We start from the raw sequence: 17,303 nt of genomic DNA on the forward strand, positions 1-17,303 counted from the left end.
TTCCGCGATGACTCAGTTTGACGTACAATTATCTGCAGAAAGAAATGCAACGTTTTTTGATGTTGCAATCATCATGTTTACAAGACTGGTCTTCAATCTCAGCTGCAAGACTTTCCTTTTTATCGATTTATTTTCAGAAGTGCAAGAGATCACGTGATAGTCCGAGTATATAATTACATAATTCATGATATGACGAGAATTAAAAATGTTTCCTCTCGATATAGTCCCTGATTTAATTTCTGGCATTTGAGGATTTAATTCTCAATGAACCCTCGGAATTTTTCGAATCGTCGGAGGTTTTGAGGAATCGGTCGTTATCTATGAGATGGCAGAGCACAGAAGTCAGGGTTCATGTAAACGATTCAATAAATCTCGCTGACCAAGACGCCGGCGTCTGCTCATTTCATTTTTATATTCCTTTCAATTGCATGCTGTGAAATTCTGGAAAAGTTGGCGAAAACGTGCACGCGAAAAATTCTGACACTTGCACTGGAATATTCACTGGGTTTACACTAAAAAAATAATGCTTATGATTACATAATTATTTTAATTATGATTAATCTGAGATTATCAATTGATTACCATTTAATATAATACCTAAAAAGTAATTAAAATGATTAAAAATACAATTCAATGATGAGCAAATAGATTATGCGATTTATTTTTCTTGCTAAAAATTCTTTCAATTCCAATTTTTAGATTCCAAAAGAAAATATTTTTTTATCGAAACGAATTGTTTTTTTTTTAATATTGAAATAAATATTATTCGAGATATTCAGTTTGATTTTTGAATTAATTAGTCTTTTATTGCAATGGATGTTTTTCCATAATTTTTCATGAGGTTTAAAAATTATATTATTATTACGGAATAGGGAACCGATTTCTCAGCTGTTCATCCTAAAGCGGACGCGGGGAGAACCACATCCTTGAGAACGGAAAAATTTCTGTCTGCAGAATTATATTTATACTCCAAAAGAATAAATGTTCACCGATAAGACTTTCCCGGTCTCTTCAATTAAACCTCAGTATTAAAATACTGTCCCTCAGTTTGCAGTCAACGAATTGACATTTTCAGAAGAACTAGAAAAATTGAGAGTAAAATTTCATAATTAATTCTCATAATTATATAAAATATCACAATTGTTCGGTAATATTTTCGCAATAGTATAGTATTTTTAACACAAAAGGAACAATTGGTAAAATAATTATTGAAATTGTACAAGTGTGCGTAATTTCTAGAAGCGAGGATTTTTTTTTTCTTGAAATTGTAATAAACATTAATTTTGTTTGCGAGAGTGAATAGTAACTGTTCTACGAAAATATTGTCATTTCCGCTAGATAGATGGTATTTTTTATTACGACCCGAGGGTAAATTTGATTATAGATTTTTCAATGTAGGGATGGATAAAATGGCGGCGTGTCAGACAGCCACTACCTATCCGCGTGTTTTGCTCCGCCTTCGCCTAAACTCGTGTTTTACGTCATCATGAATCGTCGATGAATACATGAGTGCAGTATCCAGTGATTCTCAACTCTTCAATCCCTTTTACCAAGATAATCCATAACTCGTATCAATTTTTTTATCATCAAAATATTTCACAATGAGAAGTCAATTGCAAATACTTGATCGTGGAATTAACACTCCGAAACAAAAACAATTTAAAAGCTTTTCCACCTTCAATTCCATTATTTACATTTCGTTTTCAATAATTCCGTCATCAAGACAGTTTCTTAATAATCAATAATCAAAACATTTTCAGAAAATGTCTTCAAATAATGGAAATATAAGATATAAATTTGTACTTAATTTCATTTCCCGTAATTAATTACTACAATTAATAAGGAACGGTCTAGTAAATTAGAGTTGTGTTAAAAATCATCAACATGTCATTAATTTTGTAAACAATTTCGCTGTGGGTCGGAGTAGTTGATTATAAACTAATTCTGATCTTTACATCCGGTTTTTTTTTTTACCTATGAATGAAACTGAAACTTCCTCACTGGGGTCCGAGGCTTATCTCGGGTTCTTCAGTGACTTCTGTTTCTTTGTGGTACCCATCGTGGACTTTTCCCTTGGATAAAGAAAGAAAAATTTCCGGGGACAGACGTTGACTCATGCGAACTTCTTTTTTACCCTAAAGGAAGAGGATGACACAAGGGGTCGAATTCCGAAGGTCCAGTCTCCAGATCTCTCCTCAACATTAACCGATTTCTTTCATTACACACAAATCCACATAATCCTCCACTTCAGCATGTTCTGTGGAATTTGCGTGCGTTCGCATCAGTCACGTTTGATCGAGTGTGGAAATGCCATCAATTCGCAAAACTCATTAACAAACTTATTTGTCACTGAAAAAAAATGTTCAATAAAAATTACGTGACACCTCACGAGATGCAAAATTTTTATTGTAACTTTCCGTTATCTCTATTCCGTAAAATCTGTGTTGAAAAAATAAAAATATAATATATGACCTCTGTATAAAAAAATCATCCAGCTGAGGTTTCCTCATATGCAAAAAGTGGCGCTGGCATTTGCGCAACTCGTGATTAAACGCCAGCATGAGGTATTCTAGACCAAGGTGGGGTCAAAATAAATGTTGAACTTCCAAAAACCTTGCGAATTTAAATTTCATTCGCTGGGATTCCCCCAGATAATTTTCACCCCAATGAATTTCACCAGCACCAAGAGACACCAAAAAGTTTCACAAATTCTCCCCAAAACTTAAATTAATCAAACGTCATAGTATAAAATACCGATAAATCTGCGAAATTACAGCCGTTACGAAAAAATATGAGAAGACGGTTTTCCTCCAAAATTGAATAATCTAAAAAAAAGTCCTATCAACCTTTGCTGTGAATTCGATGGTTATCGAGATAAATAGGCGATTACCCAAAGTGTTAACTTGCACACTCTCACTCAACCCCAGAATTTCTCTCGATGACACGATAACAACACAACCCTCGGCTATCGGAATATTTAAAATTAATCAGAGCTGATATTAATGGATCAACATGACTAAAAAACCCCACAACACTGGATAATCACGATTGGACAATTTGCTGTACCAAAAACCTGAAGAGGACACGTGTCTCAGTGTCCACTAGCCAACTGAGTGTCAAGAGTAAAGCGTCCCGCGGCACAAACTGACTGATTTCATAAAATACCAAGTGATAATGCACCAACACTCAGTCAAATGCCTGTACGATATCTCTGACTTACATTGCACATGGGCCTTCTATCTTGAAAGCGCGAAATACGGTTGGACATAGCATTATTACTACGTGCGATATGAGTTATCTCAGGGACCTGATATCGTTGGCAGGCTTATGCCCCGATGACTTCGAGTCCATAATGCTTCTAGTTTCATATCCAGTCGCACTTTTGCCTAGTCCTACTGTTTCATTCAGCTCAAACAGGTGGCAAGATCCCACTCCAATTTAACCCTTTTTCACATACGCAGAATTGTTAACACCTCAAGGTAAAATTCATTATTATCAACTGCTCATTACTTTCCTGATGATTTGTCGATGGGTTATTATTTTCATTTTGCGAGGATTAGGACAGCTCGAAGATTATTTAGTTCGATAAATTTTATTGGGGATAAATAAATCTCTCAGTTCCTCATGATGAATTTCGGAAAATTCTGAAAAAATTAATAATTTCTACGTTTCAATGGCAAATTTGAAAAATTGAAAATTAATCTGTCAATCAATATTGCAGAAGTTGTTTTGGATTACATTATTTTATTAATCAACGGAATATTTTATTGAAGTAATGACTCGGCGATTGATTAACAATCGAATTCTGATTTATAATGATGTGCAATTAAACATGATTAATGATTGGAATAATGAGAGTGGCCCATTGAACGGATGATTTTATGCGGAAAAAAGTATTGGTGATTTTCAAGGGAATCGCGGATCCCCAGAATTGTTTATGAATGGCTCGAGAGTCGTATTCGATTCATTGATGAAATCCGTCGTGAATCCATCGATTAAGTACCTCGGGACTTCCGATATAAGACACCATCTGGTCGAGTTGTAAGAAAATACCATCACGATTTGTATACAAGCGGTATCGTTTCATTTATCAAACGAGAGAGCACGTGAGTCACTGCGTGATGGAATTTCTCTCGTCAATTTCCATGTCATTCTGCACATTCATTCAGTCAAATGTGGCACAAAAACAGTGAAGTTAATTCGTCGAACACCAGGCGACTGAACGAATTATCATTCAGTTAGTGAAGATTACGTTTTCTCTGGAATACGTGATATTAATTCCAGGTAATTCTGTTCTCACCTAGAGATCAAATTTCCTCTCTGCGAAATTCAAATCTATTGAATGAAACTGAAAAATAAATCCGAATTCTATAGAGCAAATTGTAAAATATAAATGGCTCCTAGATCCTTGAATTTTTGTGTCAATCAACTTACCTCATCAGGTTTTAAGAAATATCTCTGTAATGACCAGACATAGCGAAATTGTTGTAAACATATTTTATACACTTCTCGATTAGCTTTGGAAAAAAATATTCAGACAGAAATGCACTCTTCATGTACATCTTTGGCAGAAAAAAGATGAGAAAAAAAGGGTATTAACGAAAAAAAATCTGTCACCTTAATTTTCTCAAGTTGCAAGATATTTTGGTAAAAACTGGAAAATGAGATAAAGTGAAAATATTTTTGAGAATTTCTATCCGTGCGATAGACTCTCTTGGCCGTTGAGGAAACATTGAATAACAGAAATAATGACATTGAGAGCCACTGGGCGAGTATGCAACTAGTTCAGATAAGGTATCGCTTCGACTCGCGATATCTCGGTGCGACAAAGATAGGATAATTCAGTTTGAGCGAGTGCGACAGTAATATCAGAGGGCATTGAGGGGTTTGAGAGGCGTATTCCTTGCTCAGAGCTACTGGAGTCTCCCCTAGATTTTTTTTTCTTTTTTGTTGTTTTCTCCTCCTCTCTCTGCACTCGAGATTAGATTAGAAAATTCGTGGTGATTTACGAGCAGAGAGGGTGTCTGTCACTTTTTTTTGGACATTTCTCACTGATTAAACATTGCAGTGCCTCGTTTACTCTGGCTTGTATGTACCCTGGGAAAAGAGAATATTAATGAGAAGGAAAATCTGGGGGAACAATAGCTGCTGATTAAAGGTTTTAAATGATTGAAGGGTTCAACGAGATCGGCAAATGCTCGAGAAAAATTTGTTCGCTCTCATTTAGTGAAAGTCAATACTTATATACATTTCCGCCTGCCAAATGAATTTATAGAATTATTTTCTGTCTTTAGAATAAATTTTCACTCGGACATTATTCTAGTGAGAAATGTGATGATTGCAGTAAAAATTGATTTTTTTATAGAATTTTATCTTAAATTTATCGCATGATTTACAACACAATGTCAGGATAAAAATTCTTGCAAAGTCATTGCACTTGACAATTGTTAAACATCAGAGTAAATTTGCCTACGAATTGAAATCGACGCGAACGAAAAGCGCAGGCATCGTCGAAGGATTGAGAAACGACACAATTGTTGTTATTCTTTTCTATGGAAGTGAAAAAGTGACGCAATTGATGACGCGTTATTCCTATCGCGGTGAAAAACCATGGGGTAGAAGAAGGTGACAGAAACAGGAGCTCAAATGAAAAGAGAGGGAAATTCAACAATGCCGTGGTTTATCTTCACGTCCTTGGCTAATCTCTTGCGCCCGCAGAGATTACTCTATCATATCCATATACATACATCCAGAGACGTGTACATAAACCGACAGCATCTAGAACCTGACCTAGACTCAATCGCCAAAGCTAACCAGAACGCAATGTCAAAAATTCCCCAAAATTTACGATGAAAATCGGATTGAAATGAGATTCGCCATTATTATCCACTTCGACGACGGAATAACGATTGAAAATAGAAAAATTTTAATAGTTCTCCAAAACCGCTACTAAACCCCTAAAATTAATGCCATTCTGAAGAGCATAAATTTCTTTTTTAAATAGTATATATAGATATTCCTCTTTATTTCCTTTATAAATACAAAGCGGAAATTTAGGTAAAACACGAAAATTCCATTTTTTTGTTCAAAGCAGAACTCCATGAAAAATAGTGTAAATAACATGACTCACGTATTTATTAGAGTCTTATTTAATGAGTTTTCAAATGACTATCCAATATACTAGCTCAATACAAAACTGAGAGAGGAATTATCCAGAAAACCGGAGAACGGATCATTTAGTTATGGATTTTAAACGACATTTCTGAGGCTTTTTGTTTATTCATTATTCATTACTGTATGATGTCGTCGTTGAGCATAATTAGCGGTGTTTTAAATAATCGGGTGTTCATAGTAATGACTCCAGAAATAGCGTGGAGAATTCGCACGATTTTCCTGACGTATTTTATTTATATATTGGGCGTAAGTGGTAAAGTGGTTGTGCATGGAGAAGTGTATGTCCTCGTCCAGCATAATTAGCATCGTTTGAAATAATCGTTGGGCCTCTTCGAGGGAGGGCACAAAACTGGGTTGCGGGGAACTCTGGGTTTTCATACTGATAAGACGCCCGCATAAGGGCAACCGAGCGAATGTACTCGTTACTCACGGCAATTTTTCCATTTTTTATTCTTTCTTTCCGCGTTGTTCCCCTGAGCGACACTAACCCACGCTAAAACCTACCAGCGACACGTTTCCGTTTTGTTACTATTTTGCCTGGGAAAATAATGTTTTTGTTCTTATCAAAGTGGTGGGTACGACCCACGCGGGTTATTCAGCTGCAGAAAAACAACCGCTCAATTATGAAGGAACGAAATTTTGAGGGTTTTACTGGCATCCAGGTGCACTCAACTATTAAAGATATTTTTGTCCATTATGATTTATCTGAGGCATCGGTTCAATTTAGTGGGTTTGAGTCACATAGTCGTATAGATTTTTGATTATATAAAATTCAATTGAATTTCGGTTAAAAGTCGAGCGAAATTTCCTATCCATCTCTGGAATTCCGGAAAATTTGGGTTATCACAGTAAATGATAATTGACTTTTGGCAGAATATTCAAATAGTTAATATTAAAAATGTAAATAGTAAATTTTCCAGTTTGCAAAGAATAGGATTGCGATATTTATACCCATGAGGTATTTGAAAAAGTCAAGAGTGAAAGACAATTAATAAAAAATGTTTTCCCAGAGATAATATAAATACTTGTCCCTCCCAAATATGTTTTGACAAACCAATGCCACTCGGTTGCTGTGCAGATAGAGGAAAATTACCGAGAGGGCGTTTTCAGGGAGGCGGATTTTTTTTTCTGCATTTCTCCTGAGACGTGTTTTGCTGGAGTTAAATTATCTGGCACTCGAAAAATGTGCCATCTCTTGTGTCTCCACTTTGTCAGGACTAATCGATTCGTTACCATACGCCCAGATGTTGTATGAAAACAAGACACAACACTTTCCAGAAACCGAGGGGGTGTCACCGAGCTGTTCAACTCAAACTCATTAATTTTAAAGTCTGAATTATCATTTGACACTTGGAGATGCTCGTGCGGCGGTGCATCAACAATTTTCTTTTCGAAAGCAGATGCAGTCTCCGATTATCTCAGCAACAATTACAATTGTTACCATGTCAATTAGCTTTGACGGTCTATCAATTTTTTTTATCTTTTCATCAGGAAAAACTTTGAACTCGGTCAATTAAATATTGAAACAATTATTCTAAATAATTCATCATTGGATAAAAATTCGAAATTGAAAAACAATTAAAAAGAAATTTCCAATGTGAGATGTAAATCTAGAAGTGTGGGGGTAATTTATCTTTCCATTGTTCGGTCGACGAACGATTTGAATAAAAATCCGTAAAAAAATTCTAATGAAAAATGATTTTTTCGACTTTTTGGATGCAATAAATTTGTCAATAACCAGTACAAAGAGATCCATTGCTTCGAATGCAGTGTGAATTCAATTAATTGTTGAGCACCTCTGAGCAATTCTCGAACTGCCGTGTGATATTTTATGAGTTCCATAAGGAAATGTCGAGAGTATATTGATTGTTTCTTGCCGGCGCGACCTGTTGCCTCTGGTTTTTCTCCATATGAAAAATAAAACCCACAGAAGTAGAAAAATTGGAATAATTGCAAATTCTCACTCCCCCAGATCGCACGGTTTTAATCGAACGAATTTCCAATCAAATTTCACAACCCCATTCCGCGTACAATAACAAATCCATGAATTCCTTGACGTACGAGAGGTCATATTCAGAAGGCTGCGAGCTTACGTGTGTACAAATACATATGTGTTCCCAGGGAATTGTGTCGGTCAATACGAGGAGAAATAATAAAACAAGTATATATATGCCGTTGAAATTGCGAAACAAAACCGCGACTGTTCTGCGAACTTATGCCATCTGTGCACCACCAAATGAACTTGTCTTTTCCATTTATTATTTCTTCGTTAATTAAATAAATTCTTCTTTATATATTTGGATTTTTTATTTGAAAAATTATAAATTTTCGGGCACAATCAGAGACCATGATAGGTGGAGAGGACCACTTCATCCGTATTTGTTTTAATTTTCAAAATTTACTCCCCAACAGATGTGGACATGAATTACCCTCATCTGGGGAAATTTGTAGGCGAAATCCCAGTGTGTATTATCCAACATAAATTAATCTGGGGGATAATTTTATGGCTCTTGCGGTTTTCAAAGCAGATGGATAGCCTCTCATTCCCCACTCTATGCAACACCATAAATTCGTAATCCCGAACAACAAAGCACCGCCCGTAAAATAATAACGAGGCAAATATTGACAATTGTACTTTTGACGGAGCGCTTCTTCCACCACTTCATGGTCCTTTTGTCTGTTGGAGGGTTACGACAAACCGACGCCAGACACAACTGGGAATTTCCGCACTGTCTGCCAAATTATTGCATCATGAGCAATTGTCTACCTCAATGTCCCAGGAAAAATCCCCAGATTTTAACAACTTAATGAGGGGTAGTGCGAGTAGTAATTAGGGGACAGGTCCAGTAATATCCACTACTTCTGTTGTGGATATTCGCCCCGAATAGAATTACTCAGTGAAAGAATCTTCCCAAGAAAATTTTTATTATTAAAATGGAAATATCGTCTTTCACAGGAATTCATTATAACGATCATTCGCCGATTTGTTCTTGACGTTTAATTTCATAATTAATAAATTGTCCTTTTTCATTCGGGTAAAATATCGGAAATCATTGGAAATGGCGATCCGAATTAATTAATTTCTATTTAGTGTAATTAATGACGGACAGCAAAGACGCACTAAAAGCGTTAATATCAGTGTACTTACGATAACGAGAGCCTGATCTCGTCAAATGACTTGACACAGGCGCAAGGAAACAGAACAGGGTCAGGACATCCCACCGTGAATTAAATGTCAGGCCCTTATCACTGAAATTTATGGGTGGCACGTAGACAAGGAGGGCGTCGACACCAGCACCTGATAACACAAATGAACTCCAAATATTCTGAATAAATCCCCATAACACCAGCTCACCAATGCGATCCATCGACCAGCTAAACCGAAAAACCCATTCTCTCTCATTTTTATTTTATTTTTTTTTTTCATTTTTATTTCTCGTCGTGAGGCGCAGATTCGTTATCGCTTTGGGCCAGGAGTCCAGAAGACCGGATGTCCGTTTACTCCAGGATATGACGTCACGCACTCACTACAATCCCAAGAGAGAGAAAGAGAATTGTTGGGGTTTTGCCCTCCCCCCAAACACTCCCCCTCTTTGGTATACAATCCAGGTAGTTTTGGATTTTTTTACAGCCATTCATTTCTTCACACTTTCTTTGCACAATCGTTCTCTGAATTGACCATAAAAATTATTTTTTTATATTTTCTTAAATTGATTATATTACCTGAAGTAGAAATTCAATTTTGTCAGCACTATTCAATGTTATTGAATATTAATTAGTTATGCACTTTCATTGTAAAATGAAAATGCATAAATGGATTTATTGAATATATTGTTTCAGATTTTCTTTATTGAATAATTTTTTTTTAATGTGCCCACATATGATGGTTGTAACAAGTAACAAGAGAAAAATATTGTTATCCAATAACCTTTATTTATTATAATAATAAGGGTATTTATTTGTACTGGACTAGTACTAGCTTTTCTATCTCGCCTCGTGAGATTATTTTTGAATGTAGATTTTGCGGAATTTAGACCACTCTGTGGTGATTTAATCCTATGTACAAAACAAGGGAATATTTTGTGCTGTGAAAAACAAGTGACTCTGATTTTTGGGTTTAGTATTGGGTATGTTTGTGTACATTGGGCGAGTGTCAGAAGGGCCGATTGTTTTTCAGAGATTTGGACTAGGGCAGGGGGTGATATTAAGACGACTTGAGGGTTTAACTCTGAAAGAAGTCAAGAGTCACAGGGTTGCCCGAGTCTGGGGGAATTTCTGACGACTCAGCATCAACTCCTCAGGGTTAACTAAACTGTTTTCAAATAATATTTGATTTGGTCTAGCTAACTCTTCTGTTTTGATGGCTGTGGTATTCTCTGAAGAGTAATTAAAGCCGGGGGGAAGAACGATCTGGGTAATCCGGGGAGATAAGGCGTGCGTAAATTTTGGAGATAGTGTCCTCGAGATTTTCTGGGTCTTGAGGGACTTTTAATAGTCTCATTTTTTTTAGATGTCGAGACTGGGATGGCTTTGGTGACCTCTGCACCCGTCGACAACTGATTTATGACAGTTATATGTACTCAATTCACTCGTCGGCTCACTTCAAATCGACTTGTTGATATTTTACTGGGGAGAGATGAGTCCGTACAAAGTTATGCCGCTTTTTGGAGCTCTAGGTGCCTGGCAATTGTTGCTTCACAGATGATCGTTGTTATCCAATGGGTTGCTATGGTGGCGCTTAAATTTCGATTAACAGAAAGGGAGACACTTGTTTCTTCATTTGGGGACGATCTACTGGGACAGCTCCGGTTACGCCACGCTGTCTGGGTTTCGTTCCTTCACAGCATCATCACCCACATGTTGGAGTTCTCTTAAAAAATCACACCCGATGATTAGTTCAATCATTATCACAGAGCATTTGGTTTTTCAGCTATTCGCCCTGAATTATGACTCTATCCAAAAATATGAACAGATTTTTCTAGTTCTCAAAGGTTTAATTTTCCGGGATTTAATTAATTGGTAATTAATTAACAGTGAGTCATTTTCAATTTATGATAATTGAGAGAAAAAAAGTTAATGAATTGACAGGTGATTTTATTTTATTGTCATAATAAAATTGTAAATGGTAGTTGACAAAATTTCGCTATTACGGTTTCTCAAAGAAGCCAATGTTCTGCCAAAGAAAGAAGTAAAAATGGAGTCACATGTCACATAAGATGAAAAAAAAGAAAACCGAGTAAAAAAGGTAACGAATTTTTGGGGATTAATTGATCGTGAGAAAAATGAAAAAATATCGGGGTTGAAAAAAAATTATAGTAAAAAATTGAGGGGGAGAAATAGAGATTATTTATGATCAAAATTAAGTTGGGGCGATAATAAGATTTTTTTCCTCGTGTTTTTTCGTTTCTCGGCTCGAAGGAATACTAATGGGACCGAACGAGCCGTTGAAAAGTCCCAGAAAATGGGAATAAATGGGGTAACGTGATACCGTGGGCCCGAAAATTGAACAGGAATACTGATTTTTCTTTTGCCTCCATTGCACCTCCGAGCTTCTAATTTTCCATTTTTCTAATTTAAAATGAAATCTGGAAGAGATTTTTGGAAATATTTTCTCCGTCACCCATGACTTCCTGTGTACATTTGGAGGGATTGTTTTCTCCCCAGTAATGACACGGCAAGACGAAAGAGTAAAAGGAAAATAAAGAGGAAGAAAAAGTGGATTCATTCGTGCGATATTTGCTCTAGCATTGAAATGTCCCGGTCCTGCTAGCTCAGTTATAAAAAAGGAAACTTGTGTTTCTTGGAGTACCTGTTTGCCCCGACCCCCACAGTGCAAATACACCGGAAAATAAAATCACAGACCGCCGCCAAAGCAATTAATAAACCGTATAAAAATGCCTTTTCAAAAATTTACACTGTTTGGCATCCAATGGTTGGGCAAAAAATCAAATAGATTACGAATTTGTCTCTTTGCCGGGTACAACGATAAGATGGCAATAACCAATGGATCATGATTTGTTTATAATAGAGTTTGAGATAGTACGGGAGTCTAACGAGTCGTTAAGATAACGGGTTAATGACCGTCTTTGAACTTTACCTTTTTATCTTGAAGAATTGGAAGAAATTTTTCGGATGTCGACATATCTTTAATTCATGAAGAAATAGTCTGACATTTTCGGTATGTCTCTGGGGTAATTGAAGTTTTTTGTAGAATCTTATCGACAAATACAAAAGTTCAAATTATCCTCAAAAACACGAGTGATGACAATCTCTCGAGATTATAATCACGGACATGCGAATTTTTTGCAGACACCATGGCGCCCCCGATTTCTAGACATCGTGTCGACATACCCCATATGGGAAAGGTTAACTTCTCTTGACATTGGGAATTCTAGAATGTCGGATATATTTCGAAGAAGGGCCTCGAGGACCTGCACTCGAATGTAGTGATGAAAAAAAAAAACGAGAGCGGCAGGTCCCCCACAAAAAAGGGCTCCCCCGAGGGGAAAAAAATTATCCTAATCCCTAAACGTCGTTGAAAATACATAAAAACCGTAAACTTTACGATTCCCCTTTTTCTCATATCTTTTCATTTTCGGAGGTTTCATTGGACTCTCAAGAAGCCATTAATTACGTCGGGCAGCGGTTTTTGAGTGATTTAAGCGCAGTATCGAGCATTTACTATCCTCGAACGTAAGGAACTCCTGAAAATGAAGTACAAAGTACCTTTTTAGGTGCAGCTCATGCGGAAAATGCCCCGAAATCGGTTTACAAGTGGTAATAAAAAATTCATGGGAGTTACTTGGACACCTCTGTGGGTCGTTCGTGTTGGGAATAAGGGCATTAGGATAATTTGTTACTAATTCGTGGGTCGTTAAAATATTTTATATGTGAAAAATGAGGAAAACCAGTTGATTTCGATTTTCACTCGGGCATGTGCTCCATTTCTGGATGAAATCACAACTATAACTAACGTTTATAAGCATTCGGAGAATGGCCATTATGGTATTCAACTTCGGAGAATTAAAACCGAGGAATTCTTCAGAATTGCTCACAATTGATTGAATAATTAATTGCGGTTTCATGATGTGTCGGAAGGTGATAAGGTGCATGTTCTTCGGAGACATTCCACGTTTCTCGTGAAACGCCGAGAAACTTATGTCAAAGTTTCATATTAACACGAGAAAAGTTAGCGCGAATTGATGAAATGTCAAGTTATATTTACCTGTTATTAATTCTGAAGAATTTGTAATTGAATGGAATTTTTAGTAATTTTTTCTGGTCTGGAACTTTCTCATGTGGTGAATTAAAATCTCATTAGCGTATTCGAAAAATGCGACCGTAATTGGCGCTCGACCCATGCTCTCGTCTTCTTCACGTCGATACTTCTTATTCCGTTTCTCATAAAACAAATGTGAAGAATCACGAGAGAAATAAAATAACGGAGGGATCTGAGTCCAGAGTTCGTCACGGATCGTCGCATAATCGAGAGCTCGACCAGTGCCACATAAATTCCACAATAAACTTCGAAAGAACGCTATGACGTCACGAAATTTCCACTCACGAATAACTCGTTGTTTTTTTTTTCAACTTCATTGTTTCATCGCTCCATGTCCGCATCTCTTTGTTACGCCCTCGCTAAGTCTCCGCTTTAATTCCATTTCAGCCAATTAATCACTCCCCGATATTTTTTTCCACTCCCCATTTTTATTATTCTTTGATAGTTCATCGATCTCGCCATCGGTGATTTATGATCGATCCGATGGAAACGGAAACTGACGAATGCCATGGGAAACTCAGAGATATCTATGAGTTGAAATGTTTATTTAAAAATTCCTCTGATAAACAGAAATAATGTGGAATTACATGATTTTTTTATCGAAATTTTGTGAAATTTTCATTGTCCAATTTTGACTCACATTTTCGCGACATAAAAAATTTGAATTTTCAATTATTCCATTCAATCCAAATGAAATGCGATAAAAATTAATTATTCAGGCGTTCCCTAAAATTCAAAAAGATTCAAATAAAAAATGAAAAGAAAAAAAAAACTCGCCCATTGCGAAATAATCTCTACCAATGAGCAATTATAATTATAATGGCATTACCCGAAAAAGTGAGACTTACGAGGGAGAATAAAAAAATTGTGTAAAAAGGACAAAAATATTTGAAGAGAGATAAGAAAGTCGTTCGAAATTTAAAGACGTCATGGGGCAACAGTCAGTGACCCGTGGGGATGCTGGGGTCGAGTCTCGCGAATGAATAAATCTTGGAATAGACTTCTCTCATAAAAATCACCTAATTACCATTAAAAACAAAAACGTGACATTTAGTGGAATTTGCGAATGCAGTCTGGGGGGCGCACACGTGCTGCAAGAGAGGGGGCCCCGAGAACAGAGCCCCTTCAGCTGTACTTTGGTCGAAAACACATGCCAGAAATCCCCCAGAGGAATATTTGCTGCTTTTACCACACGACTCGTGCCTCAAAAATCTTCCAACCAGAGAAGAAAAATAACATTTAGAATATATCTCATGGTAAATAACAAATCGCACCCTAGGGACATGTCGCTCCACCCATCACTCCAAATTCCACAACAAAATCCCCAGCATTTTATCATTAATTAAATCACTAGAGCCGCCCCTCCACGCAGAGACAAACATTTTTTATTGTCATGAAACATTAAATTACGCGGTAATATTGCAATTTTTATGTCACATTGACATTCATCTCGGCATCTTATGATAAAATTCAAAACTCATCCATCGACTGTTGAATGAACCATCGTAATCATCTTCTCTCTTCTATTTCTGCAGCACTTGCATAATTGCTGTTTATTATTATTATTGAACCTGAGACATTTTGCGATAATGATCGAGATTGAATTACCAATGCAATGGGCTCTATCGGCGCCTAGTGTAGGATTTCTCGTGAAAATATCGATTGACACGATTAAATTATGGATCATCCAATGAAAAAATCGTACTTTACATACTTTCATGCTTTCAATTTTCTGAATAAAACCGCAAGTATAAATACCATCTAGAGATATTAAAAGACTATACTCGATGCAAATTCCAGGAAGTAAAACCGAGGAACTCTCCGGTATTATTCGGTATCAATTACTGCACTTCATAACAAAAATCTCGAATTACTCCGTAATTATTCCGCGAGAAAGTTTGGACAAAGTGAAATAAGCAGATAATTTCTGGAACAAAATGTGCCTTTTATTTATTTTATTTATCACTCAGTTTTTAAATTTAATATTATATTTAATTTGTATGATGATTATATGATATAGAAATACGATGATGAGATTGATTTGATTTGTTTTAACTTCGTTTACCTGTGAAATGAATGATTCGAAATGAATGAATGTCAAGTAGTCTTGAAAATCTAATCACTCGAACAAACATCAACAAAAGCCATTACTTTTGAACGACAAACATTGCGGTAACGACTCAAGTGTGAAAATCATTACGTTACAACTTGCAAAAAAAAGAATGAGGTAGATTAGCCTATCATTTTGCAGCCGGGATGAATGGACTTGAACGATTGCATGCTATCTCTAGTTTCTACTCCAGAAGCTATCATAGCACTCACATATAGCCTACTATAACAAACTGTTACGTCTCTAGTGTTTAGTCATGACGTAAGATAAATTCTCAACATTTAAAAACATTTAGAAATAGAAACAACAACGTCTTCAGCGGATTTTCTGGTGATGGCACAGCCATTATTCCGTCTGCCAAAAAATCAATTTTTTGTGCTAAAAAATGTGACTGAAGTTACACATTCCCAGACATTTTTTTAATCCAAACAATTTTCTTCTGATCGTGTGGCTTTTTAGCAGAAAAATTTTTCACTAGTGTTTTATTTAGGGGAAGTCCAACGGCTCACAAGCTGGAGAATTCAGGATGAGGGGGAAAAACACCTGGGCCCTTATCGCCAGGAACTCTGCACCTCCTGTATGCCACAAAATATCCTACCCCTGAGTCTTTTCCTGTACGTCTCTTACAACGATGGCCTTGTTCACTGCTCCTCTCTATTCTTCGGATTCTATTTCATCTTCTGTTTTTTTATTTTTATTTTTGGGGGACTTCTGAATGTTGGGCTGAACGAGGAAATTTTTATGCGAGTTCAACAGGATGCCTCGTGAATATTGTCATTGAACAGTCCAGATAAAGGGATTCATTCATATATCTTGGAATCTTGTTATGGGCAAAATGGAGATGACAGAGGGGGTACTGTAAGAATTATTTTTTTATGGTCCAATTAAAGATCATTAAAAATGCGGCGTCCTCTATTTTCTCGCAATACTTCAGTCAATCGACGATTTTATTTGTGAAATATGTGTAATCAATTCTTTTTTTAGTTTTATTCTTGGTACTTAATCGAGACTTCATTTCGTCAAGGCTATCCTCTGAAGAGAAATTTTGTTTCAGAGAATTTTCGAAAGATTATGTGAAACAGAAAATCTTTATGCGGACAGAGAAACATAGGGTAATCGGTTTTGTTTGTAAGATCTTCAATATTTTTGCCGAATTTATCAAAAAATGGGATTCTTCATGGATTTTCAGGGGAATAATTGGGGTATTGCGGATAAATAAAAATTGAATGTTCGCGTAATGATTCAATTCGGCGCGAAGGCATTTATGTTTTGATGAGGATTTTTACGCCGATTTATCGGGGTCGAGTGATAAGCGTGAAGCTTAATAAATTTTTCTGACTTGTTTGGGTTATTCAGAGCTCTCACATTCACGGGTGAATTAGTACTGTTCAGTTGGGCTCTCTTCGTTGGATAAAAATACGTTATTTTTCAATAGAAATTATGAATTGGGGGAGCTTCAGGGGATTATCGGGTAGTGGGCCTGACCTCTCCAATTTGATTAGTTAGCGACAATAAGGTCAACTCAATGTTAAAACTCTCCAATTTTGGCAAAATTCATTGAGAGTTCCGTAGAAATATTCCTAATCACCAATTTCTCCCGCTTTAATCCTTCCAACTATGGATTAACTCAATTCTATCGAACCCAAAATAATTTACAATTAAATTAATTACAACATGTTGGAAGAATCATCAATGATTACTTATCGAGTAATTATGAGATATCGAAACGCATTTAGACAA

At 36.3% G+C, this 17,303-nt stretch overlaps 1 protein-coding gene across 2 annotated transcripts in view; it reads left to right on the plus strand.

Moving 5' to 3' along the window:
- The window catches only part of LOC105262780 (box A-binding factor), a 37,340-nt gene that overhangs the window by 1,999 nt on the left and 18,038 nt on the right, over window positions 1–17,303 (plus strand). The gene's annotated exons all lie outside the window — the stretch shown is intronic.

The sequence above is a fragment of the Fopius arisanus genome, unplaced genomic scaffold (genome assembly GCF_000806365.1).
Source record: "Fopius arisanus strain USDA-PBARC FA_bdor unplaced genomic scaffold, ASM80636v1 scaffold00011, whole genome shotgun sequence".
In the NCBI taxonomy this organism is placed as follows: Eukaryota; Metazoa; Arthropoda; class Insecta; order Hymenoptera; family Braconidae; genus Fopius; species Fopius arisanus.